General features: G+C 35.5%; 1 long non-coding RNA gene across 2 annotated transcripts in view; it reads right to left on the reverse strand.

The window, feature by feature from the left end:
• Positions 1 to 373: 373 nt before the first annotated feature.
• Positions 374 to 20,493, reverse strand: part of LOC118160748 — a 30,398-nt gene continuing 10,278 nt past the window's right edge. Inside the window, exons 2-4 of one of the 2 annotated variants that reach the window (XR_004747657.1) lie at positions 11,535 to 11,573; positions 8,849 to 9,094; positions 374 to 712 (exon numbers count right to left, since the gene is read on the reverse strand). This is a non-coding gene — a long non-coding RNA (uncharacterized LOC118160748). Of the gene's footprint in view, positions 713 to 8,008; positions 8,187 to 8,848; positions 9,095 to 11,534; positions 11,574 to 20,493 lie in introns of those variants that run through there. The other variant, XR_004747656.1, reaches the window with a different exon arrangement.

The raw sequence follows: 20,493 nt of genomic DNA on the forward strand, positions 1-20,493 counted from the left end.
TTTTTTTTTTTTTTTTTTTTTTCTGTTCTTCAGCTCTCTCCCCTCCAATGTGAACAACAACTTCGTACTCCAGGCTTGACGGATACTTAATAAGAGTCAATGGATTCTCATGGTGTTAGGCTCAGGAAGAAACTATAACTCTTTTCTGGAGGCCACTGCAAATTTTCTCTGCATAGATGTTCATGCTTCAATATACAACCATATTATCAACAGAGTGGTCTCGTGAAAAAAAATAAAAAATAAAAAAAAAAAATGCAAGTTTAGCTGTAGCTCTCAGAGAAACAGTTAACAGTTAAATTCTACAGCATTTACCACTAAGTATTTGGTAATTCTATACCGCTGAGAACAAATACAAAAAAAAAAAAATAAATAAATTAAAAGCATTAAATGCTAACATCATCTGTTTTTGGAGAAAAGATAAATAAAGCTCATAGCTTATTTGAATGGGTTGCAAGGTAAAATCCTAGGGTCCTATTTGTGGTTACTTGACTTCAGTCATGTGAAACACATAGTAAGTGGCACACAGTTTTCAGAAGTATGAATTCATGTCGGGAATTTTATATATAATGAACATTGATATGACTCATGAATGAGATTTCCCATGGGAGAAGACTGCAGGTGTGAAAAACAGAAACACACTACATTGTCAGTTAGAAAGCGTACTTCTCATCCATTTTTCCCTAGCTGCAATCTTTATCCAGTTTTCTTTTATCTGTAAAAAAATAAAAAAAAGAGAAAAACAACAAATCAAGCTGATAGAACTTTTATGATACAGGAAAATAAAATATACAACCTAATGTTTAGAAGAAAAAATCTAACCTACATAAGATTATAAGTAAATTCACTTTTTTGGTTTGTTTATTTATTTATTTATTTTTTTTTCCTGTGCTGTGTAAAACACATATTTAACAGTCTTAGCTAGTATGCTGTGAGTAACAGATTGTCCCCCAAACCTGTACTCATAAACACATAAGACATGATTTCTGATACCCATAGTGCAAGATGCTGCAAAGATTTGAGGAGCTCTGCCTCTGTAGAGCACACAGTGAAATATGTACACAGATTCTTTGCCTTCTGCTACTCTAAGCAGAAGAGACAGTAAAGCTGTGCCTGAAGGAATTTGGCTCAGGTTTAACAACATGTGGTTATAATAGCTGTTAAATGCAACTGTTTCCAAAGTTTTTGTATAATATAATATGCTGAAAACATTTATGAAATGTTCTATATCAAAAACGATATACTTAATGAAAGTATTGGAGTGGTTTAATGTTATAGGTAATCAATAAAAAAGACACAAAGAGCAATTTTATAAAATTTTAATTACAGTAGATGGATGAAAGTGTAAGATATTTATATATGTAGCTGACTTTTAATATTAATGATGATAGTAGAAAAGAAGGACATCTTTGTACCATTTGGGAGAAATGAGAAAATAAGTTTTTAGCAAGACTTCCCATACTAAAGCAATATAAGTTTGCCTTTAAGAAATAAAATGTCAGTAACACATTAAGCTAATAATGTAGCAATTATTTGGAAAGTAATTGCAATCAATATATTTGCCACTTTCTTGATAATAAGATTAAAGAGCATAATAAACAGGAATAAGTGTAGTTATATAAAGATCATATACATATCACTGAAGTTCCCATGAAGAGAAAGAATAACTTAATTGAAACCTGTTCTTCTGTTGAATGGTGATACTGATCTTACTTACATTGCTAAGTGCTAATTTGGCAGAATTTAGCTCAGTGACCCTTAAAGAATGAAAAACCTTTTCCCCTTGTCATGATATCATATCATGTAAACTTGAAGAGAACGTGGTCTGTCTAATTAAATATGTTAAAACCTTTGTAGTTAGATGAATGGCAGGGATATAGCACAATATAGAAAAAATACCCTGGTTGGCATATAAAGGCTATTATTTTTTTGGGTAGTACTAGCCACTCCTACCTATTTGTATGCCCTCTAGGGGGTATCATTGTAGATGTCTGTTTGGTGGAAAGCCATAAGAAGTCTTGGGGTCTGTCTAGCTTTGATTGTCACCCAGAAGACCACGCAAAAGCAAGAAATATGTGCAGCTACAAAAAACAATTATTCTTAAGACTGTGAATTACAGCTGACTCCCAGTTATATCTTATCCACGGAGATGAAGGACTTATGGTACATTAGGTGCAGGAAAAGAATCAGATGGAATTTTCAGCTTCTCTGGATTTAATAGAATGAATCAGCTGTTTTAACATGTTGCCCACCTGGAACATGCAATAAAAATATGTAGAAAAAAAAACAGCCAATGAAAATATATCTATTATTGTGCAATCAATTTGTCCCTATGATACCGCCAAAAATTAGAGGTCCCACATAAAGCTATAAGGGCAAAAGTAATGTTGACAAAACACTCTGGAAAGAAGTATGTAGTCTGATAGCTATTAGGCTTTTGTTAAAGTTATCTTTTCCTGATTATGAATTTGGGTAGTGACCCTATTGAGCAATTCACAAATAATTCTAGTTTTCAGATGGATTTCTTCATTTTCAACATAAAAAAATAAGTACATCTTTGCTTATATAGCGCCTCATGATACTACAAGAGTCAAAATTATTTAGCTTATGCTTTGTCAGAGCTTAGTTATTAAAAATTCAAGAGGATTTATTCTTTTCTAAGGACTATAGCAAATATTGAAGTAAAATGTCATTATCTGAAACAAAAAAGATCTATTTAATGCACTCTGTATGGCAATATCTTTCAAATACTTTTTTCTTTTATTTTACACCCAAAAGGGAAGTCTTCTGCTATAAACTGAGGGTCTGACTCACATCACATAATTAATAATTCTGTGATTTTTAACCATCAGTACTGTCACTTGGTCAAAAGACCATTCAAACACTGCAGCTTTTCAAGCAATGACACCACTGATTAATACTGCAGACAAATTTTGAACCTTGTTTAAGCTTTCCAGAAGATTCTAGATAATTAAACTAACTGAATAACTGAAATAAATAAATAAATAAATAAATAAATAAAATTCTCTGGACTCTCATGATTGCCTTTTATCCATCTTCACTATAAGTGTCTTTTATGAAGATGCACCTGTGTTCACTTACAATATGAAAGAATTTGAGAATGGCTTTCATGAATGATTTGTTGGAATGGCTTTAAAAAAATGTTACATTTTTTTAGGCTTTTTTTTTTTTTTTTTTTTTTTCAGATGTTTCTTGTGTTAAGAGATTATATTAATCTCTGGTATACTTTATAAGTGACTGATCAGGATTCCTAGAGATTTAAAGACTGAAAAGGCCAGAAGGCAATACCTTGGAACATTCTAGTCCAACCTTCTGTCTGATAGAGAAGGTAGAACTGGTCTATATTTGTATATTCTAAATCATGATTCTTCATTTCAAATTCTAACACTAAATGTAAAGAGAATGTGACTGGAGTCTATGGGGCTAGTGAAATAAAAGAACGTGGAGTCATAGTAAAAGATTTCTTAGTCTTCTTCACAGTGGAAGATTAAAACTTTGTTTTAACTCAAAGACCAGAACAATCTGATCCCTTGATGGGATGCAGAAATACTCTCTTTCCTAACAATTAAAATATTCTTCCCCTCCCCCCCCCAAAATAAGTCTTCCCACAACAGTGTGAACTCTCGTAAATAAATACTTATATTTAAGTTGTTCAGGATTGTTCCATTGGTCACTTGGAACGGTGGTGTTCCATTGGTCACATTGGTCACGGTTCCATTGGAGACCGATCAGCTATTAAGAAAACAGAAGTTAATTTACTTCTTTTAACAATAACTAATACTTCCCCCTGATACCAATGGAAAAATTACTGCAGTTCTTGCTGAGGTATCTAAGTGTTGTGGTCCAGTGTCAAAATTACTGTTTCTTGAGGAAAGCAGTAGCTTTGTCCCACATTAACAAGTACTTTTTTTGTTTGTTAATTGTTCTTCATTCTCATCTGCTTATTTTCCATTGATTTAACATTTATATATTACTAATAACACTTTTTGCCATAACTTTTATATTTAAAATATATAATCTTTTTTTTTTTTTTTTTCAAGTCAAGAGCACTTGATGAATCTGATTTGATTAATATGGTTTGTCAGTTAGATTAATCAGTATGAGTAGTCTCTTATCTATTGCCCTCCCCCCCCCTTTTTTTTTCTTTCTTTCTTCCTTTCTTTTTTTTTTTTTTCACAGTAAATACAGTACTTGAAAACAAATTAGGAAATTATTTTGCTAAATGTGCAGGTAGGAGCACAACTTTATGCTTAAATTACCCTTAACATAAGAAACAACATAAACACTTAGTATGAATAACCTACAAATAAAATTTTAAAGTGAATGTATTATTATGACTTTTATTGGGAAATTTAAACTTAGAGATGGGATAGCAAAACTATTAAATCAAAAAGAGACATTCTAGCAAAAGCCAAGAATAATCAAAGTCTCTTTTCTTTAGGTGAACAAGAACTTGTATAAAAAGGACTGAGGTGGACTGATGTTTCAAATTATTTGTTAATTAAAGTACAGAAACGTTTCTGAGTTTGTCTGGTATCTCAGAGCCACTAAGAGCACCGTACAGTTCCTGCTGGTTTTCATTGTAGGAAGAGTTGTCAATATTACATTTAAGATCTGTAATACCTGCAGAACCTTTCATTTGCAAAAATTTCAAATGATTTACAACAGAAATCAAAGCACTGCAATATCTTCCAATAAGAATTAAAAATGGCTTGCAATCCTTAGTGCAAAATGTCCTCTATTAATGATAATCCTTATGGTTATTTAGATTCCCTAAAGTAAACAAACGTACAGTGGAACTGCTGTCAAATTAGTTATCCTCACAGCAAATGCCCTGTGGTACATCAGCAACAATTTATTTTGCAAAGAGAGTAAAGAAACAAAATAAGAGGAAATGTTTAACCACTGTTATGCAAATTTAATATTTCCCTGATAAGATATTGTAAGGGTGCAGTGTATTTAGGGATCTAGATTTTGATACTTTACTTTGAGAAATCAAATATTGATGAACTTGGGAAAGAGAGAAGAGCTTGTGTATAAGCTACACATGACATATGCACTGAAAATAAAAAAGGCTGGATACAGACCTAGTAATTTATTTATTTATTTACTTATTTCTCTATTTATTTATTTATTTTAAGCTCCACATCTCTGCAGTGATAAAAGAAATAAGGATATAAGCAACGTCCTAGGGCAGACCATTTGTTCATCATTCTGCCCATTCCCTCTCTGACAGTTGCAGAATAGATTATTTCAGGAGATCACAATAGCCTGGCCATTTTTTTCCCCTCATACTCCTCCATGTCTGCAATATGGAATTAAGGATGTTAGCTAGCATATCCCTACCAAGACTTGTTAGTTTCCATATGTATTAGTGTCAAGCTGTTGCCTATGAATGTGCTCATATTATTCCCAACACTGCTCTTACAGCTTCCTCCACAGCTTCCTGTATCAGCACATTTGCTACCTGCTGCATAAGGTACTTTCTTTTATAAAAGGCAATAGCTTTAATGTAGGTAAAGTGCCCCTACAACACAGGAGTCTATCATGTTAGAGAAGTAATTTTCTTTACATACATCAGCCAAAAACAGTATAAAAAGGGAAAAAGATCTTGGCATTCCCTGGAGTTAGACAATAAGCTGGGAAAGTTCCAAGAGACATCAGATAAGCACATGCTTAAATATATGCCACTGCACTAGGGCTTCTGGTTCTAGGGGACACATTTTTCTCAGAATTTTCTCTTCGTTCTCTGCAGTATGATGACATTGAAGATAATGGTAAAGCCTTAGCAAACACCAATAAACCTAAGGTTGCAGACAATAGAGGAAGCTAATTTTCACCTCAGCTGGTAGAGCTCTCTATTTGTGGGAAGCCATACAGAAATATTACCTTGTGTCCCAGGGCAAAATAGCTGCATTAGCACAGATGTACTACATAGGTTTACCTCACAACAGGACGTCAAGCACAACACTACTGTACTGTACTGTACACAGTTATCCCCCCCTTTTGTTCCAGAGCCATCCTGGCTGCTGCTAGAGCTCAGCCAAACTCTCACTATTTCACATACAGCCCTACCAATTTCAGAGGGACCAAGACTTCACTAGGCTGACCACGAAGCACAGATCATTGCACTGAGTATTTACATTAGCAGTCTGACTTGGCAGTCTGACTTTCAGTGGATAAGTACATAGAGGCTTTGAATCAAGTTTGTATGGAGCATCACATACTGACCTATTCATAGCAAGAAATGATTATACAACTTGCTGAGTCATCTGAGTGATAATGCCACTCATAACTGCTTACATGTATAAAATGCTCACATAAATAAAATCATCCAATTTATATTGATCTTATAATATACAAGTATGAATGCTGCTCTGAAATCATCTGTTGTAACACAGAAAGGATTTACAAATTTCCTGACATGGAAATTACAACATTCAGTTGTATTTATTCCAGCTATGTAATAGTTTTCTTCTAAATTTAATTCAGCCTCTCTCTTATTGACTACTTATTTTTCCCTAGATGTTTGCTAATTTTTATTTCTGTTGTGTCCCTCTTTTCTTCACAGTTTTTTTTTTTTTTTTTTTTTTTTTTTTTTTTTTTTCCTAGCATAAGATTTATCCAAAGCCTTTTGATTTTCCTGTTATTGCTGCCATTCCCAGAACATTCACTATCTACTGATGAGACAGACAACAATCACAGAGACAGATTGCAAGGCTAAAGCAGAAGCAGGGAACAGTGCGTACAGTGAGCAGGCAGACAGAAAGATGGACACCAGAGAAAGCTAAAGTTTATAATTCCGGGACCAATCAGAGGGATTGTGACTGGGGTTCTTAAAAGTTCTGACCCCTTGGCCATGTATTGTTCTGAAATCTGTCCGTCTCTCATTTAAATTAGAAATTTCCAGATTTAGGGTAACATTGCTGATCAAAATTTAGCTGAAACTCTCAGAGAAAGTTTCAAGTTTTACTGAACTTTCATCATGAAAATTGCTAGTCAAAAATTTATCTGCAGCTTGACTGCAAATGTGCAAGTTGCTGCACTTCATGTTTGATAAAGAACGTAGCAAATTATTTAGGTGAAGGGATGGAGGACAAAAAAGTTAATGACAGACTCGCTTTTGAAGATGAACTATGAATTAATGGATTCAGTTGGTTATGGTCCAATGGTAATTCATTTATAAAGACGATTATCTCATCATCAGTTTTAAACATGAGAATATTGGGAAATGGCTTCTTTAAATGAAAAGTTGGGAGCATTGTATTCAGATTAAATTATTGTTTAAAAGGCATCATAATCTTAACAAAAGTATGACAGAAGACACTAATTTATGCAAATGCAGACAATCACAAGCAAAAAGAAAAGTCTCATGCTTTCTGATGCTTTTAGTTTTTGCTTTCTGTGTTAGTCACAGAAGCCATTTTTACATCATGTTGTTCAAGAAGGCTATGATTATAGAGGGGGAAAAAACAGCTTATCAACAGTAGATAAAAATAAATAAATATAGAAACCTAATTAGCAGACTTGCACTATATTTGGCTTTCCCAGGTTAGCCTGTTGAATGTTGATGAACTACTCCTCACAGCAGGTTTCCCATCTATGTCTCTTTAGTTTTATTGGATTGTGGTAAAAAATCAATGAAAAGGAAGAGAGAGAAAGCAAGAAAAAAGGTAGGGAGAAAAAAAGGACAGACTCCATAAAAGAAACTCAACATCAAAAGCAAATATGTTAATTATTTTCCAAAGTTGATGGTGATGAACAATCTTGCATATGAAGGAAAAAAATAAAATTAAAAAAAAAAAATAATCAGCTAACAGAATCTGCAATGCTTTTATTTATTTATTTTTCCTTTTTGTTTTGGTCTTGTCAGCACTAAGAAACTGGAGAATTTCTATGATGAGATGTGCCCTCTGTGTATCACAATTGCAATGCCATAGCCCTGACCTAACTTGTAGCAGTATTTTTTTTTTCTGGCCCAAATGTCCTTGAGAAGAAGGACATTTGCTGTTCCAGCACAGTCCCTGATGAGCGGTTATTTCCAGTACCTGTCTCTCCTCCTTCATCCCACCTGGGCATAGCAGTGGCTTTTGTAATTATCTTCAAGCACAGGCTCCTTGTGCTCAGCTGCAGTGCCTGAGCTTCTGCACATACTTCATCCGGGCCTTCTACATAGCTAACGCATTCACCAACAAAGACATAAATTTGGCAGGAAAAAGAAAAAAAATAAATTTTGTGACCATCTAATTAAAATGCATATACTAAGGCTTACCCAGGAAATTCAGCTTTTTAAAAACTGTGCATACTAGACTTTGTAAATGAAATAATGGTCTTTCACTTGACATTCTGTAATTTGATTTACAGATCTAATTATTGTAACATATCAGGTTTGTTATCTTGGTGAACGAGGGAAAGGATATAATAGTTCTGTGAAGGCCAGAAGCTACCTGTGGGCTGGGGCCTCCCTCAGGGCAGCCTGGTAGGGCCTGGCAGCCTGGACCTGTCCCACCGCCCTAGCCTACAGCAGGGAGGCTGGGGGCACTGGGGCAGCCCCAAGCACCTTCCTCGGGGCAGGGCTGGGCAGAGGCCAGGCTGTGGGCCCAGAATGGTGATGGCCATGGCATGGCAAGGCAGGGCTGTGGGGAGCCCTGGGGGTGGACAGGAATGGGTAGGGCTGTGAGTGCATCGTTGTCCATACAAATTGGACATGTATGTCCAAAAATGTAATTTAGAGGTAGCAAGTGATAATATGTTCAGAGTACTTTTTTTTTTTTTTTTTTTTTTTTTTTTTTTTCCTTCTATTCTCCAATTCTTACTCCATTCCATGCACCATTACAAAAAGGCAAAAGACTGTCTTCCCTTGGTATTCAGCAGAGCAGCAGCTTGATAATTTTTTTCCTTGTGATGGCAGTCTGGTCTTCACAGTCTCAGCTATTACTTAGGACACAACAGTTTTCATCAAGAACAAAAGTGGCTATCTGGAATAGCAGCAGGATGCAGGAAACACCAGGACAAGAGGGATAAGGCAGCACTTCTGTACCTGGAGGACCAAGCACCCGGTGCATATCAACTGAGACTGCAAATAATGAAGATGTCACTGGAAGAATGGTTTTGCCAAATAAAAGATTACAGGAATCTTTCATAATACAAGCTGATAGGCAATTTGCTAACAATATCTTTTAATTACACTGACAGGCAACAAATTTTACTTCATTCTTTTCCTGACATCAGCATCAGGTACAGGACTTTGCTAACTGAAGGAGTCTGTTCTTTTTTATTTCACTGCAGAGTTATGGGTACATATTTTCTCTCTTAAAAATCTCAATAAAGTGGGCTTTGACAAGAGTTTTTCATTATAGGATATGTGTAAAAATAGAAACAATAGGAAACATTTTTGAATTTGCAAAGTCCCTCAGAAACAGTCAAGTTTCACATTTTTTATGAAGAATTGTCAGCTAAACAATTTTCAGTAGCCCATGTCTGAGATATTTCCTTAAAATATTAAAAGCATAGGTAGTCTTCTACAACATTTTAAGTAATGTATATTAATCTTGAAACATACCTAATATTTAAACACTGAAAATTAAGATTCAATTTAGTTCATATTATAGAATCATGAAGGTTGGAAAAGACCTCCAAGATCATCTGGTCCAACCATCACCCTACTATCAATGTCACCCACTAAACCATGTCCTAAGTACCACATCCAACCTTTCCTTAGACTTCCTTCCCCAGGGGTGTTGACTCCATCAACTCCCTGGGCAACCCGTTCCAATGCCTAACCACTCATTCTAGAAGAAATGTCTCCTCATTTCCAACCTAAACATACCCTGGTGTAACTTGAGGCCCTTCTCTCTAGTCCTGTTGCTAGTTATCTGTGAGAAAATGCTGACTCCCAGCTCCCCACACCTTCCTTTCAGGTAGTTTTAGAGAGCAATAAGGTTTCCCCCGAGCCTCTTCTTCTCCAGACTAAACAACACCAGTCCCCTCAGCCTCTCCGCATAAGACTTGTGTTCCAGGGCCTTCACCAGCTTCATAGCCATTCTCTGGACATGCTCCAGGGCCTTGATGTCCTTCTTGTAGTGATGACCCAAAACTGAACATGGTACTCAAGGTAAGGCCACAGCAGAGTAAAGTACAAGGGGATGATCACCTCCCTGGTCCTGCTGGCTACACTGTTCCTGATACAAGCCAGGATGCTGTTCAAGAATAAAGGTTTATTATGTGACATGACTTAAACAGCATACTATAAGCAAGAGAACTAAATTAAATAATGTCTCCTATTGACAGAGTTGCAAAACCTGTCTAGAGCCTGTGATAAACACTTAGAGTCAAACTCCAATTTGCCTCTTAGGGAAAATGCACAAGCAATAAAACTAGATTCAAATGTAAGTTGTTATAACTATATAGTATGGTGGCCACATTTTATATATGCTAAAAGAAACACATGATTTTAATGGTGTGCTTACAGTTACCAAAGTTGCTGCAATTTATACTGCTCTCAGTAACCAAGAATTGCAGTTAAAAACATAAATTAGTAAAAACAAGGAGGTTTTGACTTTCTTAAACTAGAAGTGGAAACAAATGAAAATGAAGGTCATTTAGAGCTTTCCAGAATATCAGTATAGAGCTGGGGCATATATTAAAGAGTGATAACCTTGTGACTTAGAGACCCCATAAAATACTCACAAATGGCAATAATTCTACTTTAGCACAGAAAGTAGTGGCAACACTCTACCTACTTAAGTGTGGAAATAATTGTACCTTATCAGATATTAAATACCCAAGGAAAAATTTTAAAAGTAAGAAAAAATAAAGGAATGCACCAATCGGGATTTTTCACTTCAGCATTAGAAATTGGACTAATTTGACCCAATGTAAACAATGACATTACAGTCATCTACAAATAGATTTAGAAACATTTCAGTTGCTGAAGCATAGGTGTTTAAGAAGATCTTGGGCACCGTGAGGATCCCAGTTTGGCATTCAATCCATTACCCTGCACCTGCTTAAGTGAAGACCTGTTTCCCTTTAGAAGGAAATGTACCTTGTAAAACAAGTTCGATTTTGTATCTTCCTGCTTCTAACCAAGGGGGTACTCAAGGTATACTAAGCACTTATATTTAAATAACTGAACTGTGCCCTAGCTACCATCTCCTGAGTCAATCAGGAAGAATAAACATTTTTGTGTAACAATTGATCTTACCCAGTAGCAAACATCAAAATAACCCTACACCTTAGAAATTCCTGTTTTCCTGCACTGACTATAAAGATAGTAAAACGGATGTCTTGCAGAACTATAGAGTAAAAATAGTATAGAGTATAAATTCAGGTAACTATATAAATTTCACTTTAGACATCTAGCCAAAATTTTCTGATTACTGTGAACTGTATTGACAGGGAATTGTATTGACCTTCAACAAGACCAAGTCAGGGTGTTGGTCTTCCCCATTTGTCATTCATTAAAAATAAACAAAAAAAAAAAAAAAAAAAAAAAAAAAAGCAGAGACACTCACCTAAATGAAGATTCCCTTGAAGGACATAGTTGAATCTGTCTTCAAAACATAAAACGACTTGTTAGTGTTTGCTCATCCTTACAGCTGTGGTTTAGAGTCACATAACAGAGGAGTCACGTGGCAGGAGTTCAGGCTTTCCTGACGTGGGCTCCCTGCAAAGGAGGAAACCACAATATATGACATCCATGATGGCCAGACATTGTAGGAGCTACACATCTAGCACCAACATAATCTGTGCATCACAGCTGGTGGTTGGAAGCTTGTTTCCTGTGCCCTGGTTAAGGACCCTGAGGTATAAAACAGCCAAGCCATGAGATCTAGTACACACATGAGATCTAGATCCCACACATGTGGGAGCTACAGTGGCAAAATCACAGAAAACTCCAACTAATAGCACATACACTGAACTTAGCTTTTTCATGTCAGACCTAGCATTCATAATAGAGATAATAATAATAATAATAATGTTTTTACAGCTTCTTAGTACTTCCAGGTTTCAATCTCTTAAAATTCTGTGGTATGATCGAGGTCCTGAAACAAGGAAGTAATAAAAAATGTAACTATCCAGTTGGTTGTTGTTGCTGTTTGCTTATTTTTTTTTATTATTATTATTATTTTTTTTTTTTAGGAACTATAAGTGGCAGACCACTATTTTTTAAGGAAGGGTGGTAAAATAAAATATCAATTTTCTGACAACAGCTCCCTAGTTCAAATTTCATTTTTACAACATTTTCTGAGACATTCAGTTCTCTTGCCACAACATTTTAACTGTATCCTCAAACAGATTAACATCATGGCAGGATAGCATGTTATGTAATGATTTTAATAGCATTTATTCATTAGTTTGTTACTCCTCCCAGCTTCAGCCTCAGGGTCTGCTAAAACACCATGTAGTTCATTAGCAGACACACAGGGAAGGCAATGAGGCAGATACAATGTGCAGGTGAAAAAAAAAAATCATCAGGTTTAACTCTTCTCTAACCTTTTAAAAACCATTTATAGGCTTATTTAATACTAAGTTTCAATAATGAGCATAGTGTTTCAAATTATAGATAATTAGGAACAATGAAATACAAACGAATTGTGTATTTTGAGGTAATTATGCTACTGGGACACCCAGCAAAGATAAAAACAAACAAACAAAAACACAACTGAAAACAAAAGCAAATAAAAGGGAGAAAGATATCACGTGAATTTCTATAGAAAAGTTCTTAAAACATTTCCTAGTATTTGTGTGAATATTAATGTATAAATGTACAACTAGATATTTATCCAGAATCATTATCTCGTATTTTAAATGATAGATTGAAGTATATATTTTCTTAAAAGATAACTCATAGGAAAAAAAAAAAAAAAAAAAAAAAAAGAATAAAAGGGTGGAGACTGTAATCTTTACTTCAGCCATGAATAATCTGAATTTGTCTATAAGAATGATCTTTTGTGTAATGAATTTTAGAAACACAACTAACCTGTCCATCCGTACCCATATGTGTAGTGGTATGTCATCAGAAAATAAATTCCAACAATAGAATTATGTGCCACTTTGAAGAATTAAATGTCTTAAACCGTCAGTATATCCTCTATATCCAGGCTTTTGTCCATATTCTAAATTTTAAGATTTTTTTTTTGTATGTTTGTTATTTCTGGAACAGACTATTTTCAAAAAAAAATTACCTAATGCATATATTGTCATGATTATCATTATTTTAATGATTAACTTATTTTCCAAACTAAAAAGCAAGAAACTATCTCCAAGAAAAGGTCCAAAAGTAGATGACCACTTGACTACATCTTCATGACAAAACTCTTTGGTGGTAAAGTTATTGTTCTATACTAGTGTGTTCTGCCGGTCAAGGAATAATTTGGAAGCATGCATGAAGCCTTTCATACATTTACCAACATACTGTTCAGTGTTTACCTCTTGGGAAAATTGATCTTGTTGTATAATCACTTTTCTGCATCTGAACTCAGAAACAAAACAAACAAAATTCCTCACTTCTCTGTCAACAGTTCCTTCATCCAGCATGAGACAAATTAATTGTCTTGCTTTTTAAAAGATCACTTAACCAGGTTTTCTGTTTCACAAGGTTATGTGAAACAAAGTTATGTGCTCTTGCTGTAGGAAGTTATACAGTTGTTCATAGGACTCTAATTTTTTTTCCAGCTTTAGTCATAAGAATTATTTCCATTAACATACTTTCTTTTTTCCTTGGCTTAGATCAGGTTACACTTCATTTTCAGAAATCAGATACAAAGGCTTCCAGTGTTTCTGTTCATGAGAATAACAAAGGGATATGCTTCTGGTGTCCTCTAATGAGCAAAGGTCTGATTCACTACCTCAAGAGTGGTGGTGCAGGGAGGGTAATTCCAGACCAACCTAGATGGTGAAGATTTAAATTCTCCCACCCCGAAGATGGAAAAGTCTGCTACGAACTATTTGGATACGGGATATGCAAGCTGCTGCCACCTGCTTTTTATATAATGTTATCGTGACCTAACCTATTTGAATGAAGAGTGCCATATGGCCATACAAGCAATTCTGTGAACAAGACTGGTGTCAAATACAAAACTAGCATAGTAATTGCTACACTCAGCCAAGTTAGATTTAAGTAACGTCAACAAAATCTAGAAATGAGAATAAAACAAGCCAACATTGGATGAAGCTTTAGTTTCAAAGCTCTCAATCACAAATGCCAAAAGCTGAATTAAATCAAGTCTGAAAACAATAATAAGAATGAAATCACCTAACATTTGGAAAATAGGATTTAGGTTTTGAGTTGGAATAGAAAGCAGAAGCAAAACACAAGCAGAAAATAAAGGGTGAAGCAGAGCCAGTGTGCCATCTGCCAAAGTATTACATTGACCTCTTATAGTTGGCATCCTCCACTGATCGTGTTTTAGTGGAAACTAACCAGAATACTTTGGACTACAAGGTAGTAGTAGAAATGGGTAACCACACATGTCAGTATTTGTGACATGCCTTGCCATGACTTGAACATAACGATACATACCCACTAAGGGTATGCTCCGTCTTGCCTTTGGCTGAAAAGAAATGGTAATCATCCTGATCTCCCAAATACTCCTATGAATATAGCTCCACCCCCCCCCCCCAAAAAAAAAAAAAAAAAAAAAAATAAGTATAAATAAAGAGGAAAAAAAAAAAAAAAAAACACTTCTCCAAATATTTTCCAATTGATATATACAGTGTCAGATTTTAGCTTCATTCTTTTTTTTTTTTTTTTTTTTTTGCATTTGTACTGAAAAAATACAAAGCCCCTGTATCTCTTCATATAGATATCACAATCTAAAATGCACAATGGGAGGAAGAAAAAAGTATTATTATCATGTGTTAGCCTAAGCAGGTTAGATGCAGTCATTGACAACAGCAAGAGCTGCTCTTCCTGAGCTCAGCAATAAATAAATAAAGGCTTTATTATTATTATTATTATTATTATTTATTACATTGAATTCAGCAAGAGAAATGAATAGCCAAAGTAAACAGGATCCATAAAAAACTTCAAGCTTTTCATCCCAGAAAATTTCAGAACGGAAGTCTTTTTCTGAGAAACCAACCACAAACTTTCCACTTTCCACAAAGCCAGATGATGACTGTAAAAATTGCCTCCTACCCATCTGTTCATTCAGCTGGTATGTGGCATCCTTCTCCCCATTTTTTGATCTTTTTACATAAAATGCAAATTTTCAGGCCAGGAAACTTCAATATTTAGAATAAAAAAACCTTAGCCCTGAAAAAAAGTATTGACTCTCAGCAAAGAAGTGTTCTTCATGTTGGTGCCCAAGGATATAAGCATACTAAGTTAATATGCCATCACATATATGAATCATTGAAAACATCAGCAAAGAGAGATTACTCCATGTCTGATCTTAATTTCACTTTGAGTTAGAAATATGATACCTTATGTAAGCTACCTCAGGGAACATGTGCCATTAAAGAGCGATGAAAAATGTTGAATATTTTGTGGATAGAATTCACTGCTATAGCAGCTTCCCAAGGGATAAGACACAAGTTTTCAAGCATGTTCTGAACATTAACAACTTGGCAGTATTTTCAAACCCCACCGTGAGAATGCTTATGTTACCCATCATTTGCTTGACATCATGTTAGATTGCAGTTCCCATCTTCAGTCAATGGGGAAATCTGGCTTCTTTTTTTGGACTGAAATAAGCATTTTTTTAATTGTGAATCCTGCATATTGTACAGAAGGTTATTTCTTTAACTGAGCCATTAAAAACCTACTTAAAAGATTCATAACTACAGCAAAACATGCAGCAAAGAATGCAATAAAAATATCCAGTTTTCTCATGTCTTGAAGATGGTTGTTTTGGGAAATGTCTGGCTATGGAACTAATGTATGAAATAAGGTATTCCTTCAAATTAGTAATTCTTGGGAGCTCTGTAATTTTTCATATACTTTTTTTTTTTTTTTTTTTTTTTTTTTTCCCCTGCACATTTTTAACATTGCTAAGCACCTTTCACTTATGTGATTTTGAGAGATAATAAGAAAGATGGTGGAAAGACCTTTGAGCTGGCCTTGACAGTCTGAGTAATCAAGCCTTGATACTTTTTGAAAACCTTTAATTTTTCAGTAAAAAAGACCACAGATTTATTTTGCAGTAACAGATGTTTGGCCAAAGGCTGCAATGATTTTGAAATAGTCAGCATTCAGCACTTCCCAGTGTAACATAAACTGTGGCTACAAATTAAAAATAAATACACCCTGTATTCTCTCTTGCATTGCTACTTTTTTTTTTTTTTTTTTTTTTTTTTTTCTTTTTCCAAAACTGTCACTGGAAAAAACATAAAATCATGCCATTTTTCTTTTCATAAAATAATTCATCTTTCTAGATCTTCCCTAGACTAAAACTGAAATAAAATAAATAAAGTGTGCAGTGTTGTGAGGACTGGCCCCGCACTCTGATGTTGTCAAGTTGTCGCTGATGCATCTGGTGCTTCAGTTCAAAGGCATGTCTGGTCGTGGTCTGTGTGCTGGGTAATTGCATGCTGTGCTGTACATAATAATGTTTTTTAATTGGGCATACTCCAGTTTGCATAACAGATTCAATTATTATATAATTTCTACCTCTGTAAGTTAGTATATTTTATTTTTTCGTTGTCTTAGGAGCAAAATTTCATACAAGTTGTTCAGGAATTTGAGTTTCAATTCCTCTCTTGCCTATTACTCAGACATCTGCTTTTCTTATAACTTACAGCAAAGAGACAAAAATACTGAAGCTTGCCATAGAACTCTCAGAGACTTCCCTTTAATAAGAACTGGAAATAGATATTGAATTGGTCACCATTTCTAATGAAAACTAATTAAAAAATTTCTTGTTTGCCTGCCTGAAAATAGCATTATTTCTAAGACCTTTTAAAAATTTATATATATTTTTAATTAGGAGCTTCTAGAAAAGCTTTCTACTTAGTATACTGCATAACTAACAGTTGTTCCCTAACAAACACATGCTGTCACCTACAAAACTTCTGTGCATTTATTATGCCATTAACTCACCATTTTGTACTAGTTTCCAGACTTTAATGCTATATTTCTAGTAGAATACAGCTGAAGGACACTGAGAGTTTACTTAAATCCCTGTTGCCACACCCAGAGACATTTTTCTCTTATTTTAAAAACTCATTCAAAGAAAGAAGAACCTTTTTGTTCTCAAAAGATATATCACAGACCTCTATATCCTTAGAAATGTCAATTTAGCATTCTGATAGTAGACTGTACTAACACTGTGCCTCAAAGTATGAATGTATTGATCAAACATCTATTGATTACAGCCTTCAAGAGTTATCTGATTTCCTTGAAAAAGAAGAATGTCCATGTGACTTAAATTATGGAGAAAAAGGAGTCCAGCCAAATTAGCAAAGGATGATTGAATAAAATATCAATAGCGGTATATCTTCTGTCACTAGGGTTTTCTAGAGTATCACAGTACATTTTTCCTACTGTCCTGGTTTCAGTTAGGACAGAGTTATTTTTCCTCCTAGTAGCTGGTAGGGTGTTATGTTTTGGATTAGGATGAGAAGAGTGCTGATAACACACTGATGTTTTACTTGTTGCAAAGCAATGCTTACACTAAGCCAAGGACTTTTCAGCTTCTCTCTCTGTCCTGCCAGTGGGCAGGATGGGGGTACAGCAAGAGCATGGAGGAGACAGACCCAGGACAGCTGACCCAAAGTGGCCAGACCACTTCCATACCATCTGACGTCATGCAAAACAATATATAGGGGTGGCTAGCTGGGGTGGGGGGCTGGCTGCTCAGGGTTGGGCTGGGCATCGGTCAGCGGGTGGTAAGCAATTGCATTGTGCATCACTTATTTTGTACACATAATTATTATTATTATTATTTCCTATCTTAAAAAAAAAAAAAAAAAAAAAACAAAAAAAAAAAAACTGTCTTTATCTCAGCCCACAGGCTTCACTTTCCCGTTTCTCTCCCCCATCCCAGAGAGGGAGGGGGGAGGGTGAGTGAACGGCTGTGTGGTGTTTAGCTGCCAGCCAGGTTAAACCACAACACGTACAAAATATTTATTAATCCATTAAGTCCTTATTTTATAGAAAGCTGATAACCATTTTTGTACAGCCTAGAAAATTGAAGAACAAGCCTATTGTTCATAAAACCTAAAAGGAATTAGAGCTGCAAGGAAAAAATAAAAAATAAAAAATTATTGATATAGTCTGAAGATATAATTTAAAAATAAATCCTTTACCCTTTTTAATGGTATTGGAGATAAATACAGTTCCTATAGAACAGACCTTGCCAATCAAGATGAATGTTTTACTTAGTACAAACATGTTCCACCTGTTCTAGGAAAATGAATCAAGATGAAATTAAATAGATCCGCTTGTTTGTTACTTAAAGGGGTGAAATTAAAAGATGTCACTGAAAATCATCACGGTTAAACGTATTAAGTAGGAAACATTTTAAAAATTAAAATTTACAAGGGGACATGAAAATATTGAAATAAACAGAACTTATGCCACATAGAAGTCCTGTTGCTGCCATTTATATTTGAAAGTTCAGCATTTTAAGCTGTGCAAGCAGGAAATAACTGAAAGGTTAGAAAGAATAGTCCTGGAAGAAAAATCAAGCAAATCATTTAATAACAAATGCTACTACTAAAAGAATCTGTCAAGAAAGAAAATGTGACAGACAGCCCATTTGATATAAAAAATATTCAGGGTTTGTGTTAAAAGTCCAAATTCAACATCAAATACCTCAGGAGAAAAAACTTATATTCACTATGAAAATAAAATATAATCTATTCAGATATCATGTCTATGCTTTTAACTTAAAAAGAGGTTGACTTAATGGGATTTGGCAAATGAAACCGGTTTAACAAGATGGAGTTCTCTATGGTTAGTTTGTGCAGGTTAATTAGAAAATACTGAGCTGGAAAACCCACTTGTAGATGAAACATTCCCCAAAGATCTGATTATATGTAGTGATTTTTAAAACCATTGACAGGTGCTTACTGAGGCTTGCAGTTAATGGGACTAAGATCTGATAGAAGATCAAACAGAGATCTTTGAAGATTCTGAGATACATTAGGAACAAAATATAACTACGTCATCAAAAGCCTTTCAGTTCTTTGGAATTGAATCTGGCCAGGGATGTGAAAGGCAACAATAAGGGCTTCTACAAGTACATCAGGGACAAAAGGAAGGTCAAGGAAAATGTAGGCCTGAATGAAATGAGTTTACACAAGACAGTTAAAAAGCAAAGGTAATGCTGCAGTCTTTACCAGCAAGACTGGACTTGAGGATTCCCAGGTCTCAGAGATCAGAGTGGAAGCTTGGAGCAAGGAAGAACCCTTGATGCAAAGAGGATCAAATCAAGGAATATTTGAGCAGACTGGGCATTCACAAGTCCATTGACCCTCATGGGATGCACTGTGAGTGCAGAGGGAACTGGTAGGTGTAATTGCAAGGCCAATCTCTATAATCTTTTCTTGATCATGGCATCTCGGAGAACTGATCAAAGACTGGAAGAAAACACGTCACTCCTATCTTCCAAAAGAGCAAGGAGGACCAGGGGACCTATACGCTGATCAGCTTCTCCTTCATCTCTGGGAAAGTAATGGAACAGCTAATCCTGAAAACCATTTACAGGCACATGAAGTAGAAGAGAACCATCAGGATTAGCCAGCATGTATTCACCATGGGGAAGTCATGCCTGTACAACCTGATAAACTTCTATGATGAAATGACCAGATTGATGGATGAGGAAAGAGCAGTGGATATTGCCTTCCTGCACTTCATTAAGGCCTTTGACAATGTTCCCCATGAGATCCTCCTAAAGAAGCTGTTGAAATGAGCAGACAGTGAGGTGGATCAAAAATTGGCTGAACAGCTGGGCCAAGAGGGCAGTGGTCAGTGACACAAAGTCTAAATGGAGGCCAGTAACAAGAGGAGTACCCCAGTGGTCAATACTGGATCCAGTCCCATTTAATATCTTTATTAACAATATGGGCAATGTGTTATAATGTACTCAGTAAATTCATAGATGAATGAAACTGAGCAGGGTGGGATGTGGCTGACTCACCAGAGGGCCATGCAGACATTCAGAGAGACCTCAACAGGCTGACAAAAGTCTTATGAAGTTCAACAAGGAGAAGTGCAAAGTCCTATGCCTAGGGAGAAACAACCACAGGCACTAGAAAATGCTGGGGGCCACCCAGCTGAAAAGTAGCTTTGCAGAAAAGGTCCTGGTGGACACCATGTTGAATGTGATTCAGCAACGTGCCTTTGCAACAAAGAAGGATAACCATGTCTTTCCTGGGCTGCATAGGGAAGACACAAGGTCTAAAGAGGTGATTCTTCCCCTCTCTTCAGTGCTGGTGAGGCTACACCTGGATTACTGTGTCCAGTTCTGGGCCCCCCAGTACAAGAAACACCTGGACATACTGGAAGGAGAGTAACATAGGACC

Source organism: Oxyura jamaicensis, chromosome 1 (genome assembly GCF_011077185.1).
Source record: "Oxyura jamaicensis isolate SHBP4307 breed ruddy duck chromosome 1, BPBGC_Ojam_1.0, whole genome shotgun sequence".
In the NCBI taxonomy this organism is placed as follows: domain Eukaryota; kingdom Metazoa; phylum Chordata; class Aves; order Anseriformes; family Anatidae; genus Oxyura; species Oxyura jamaicensis.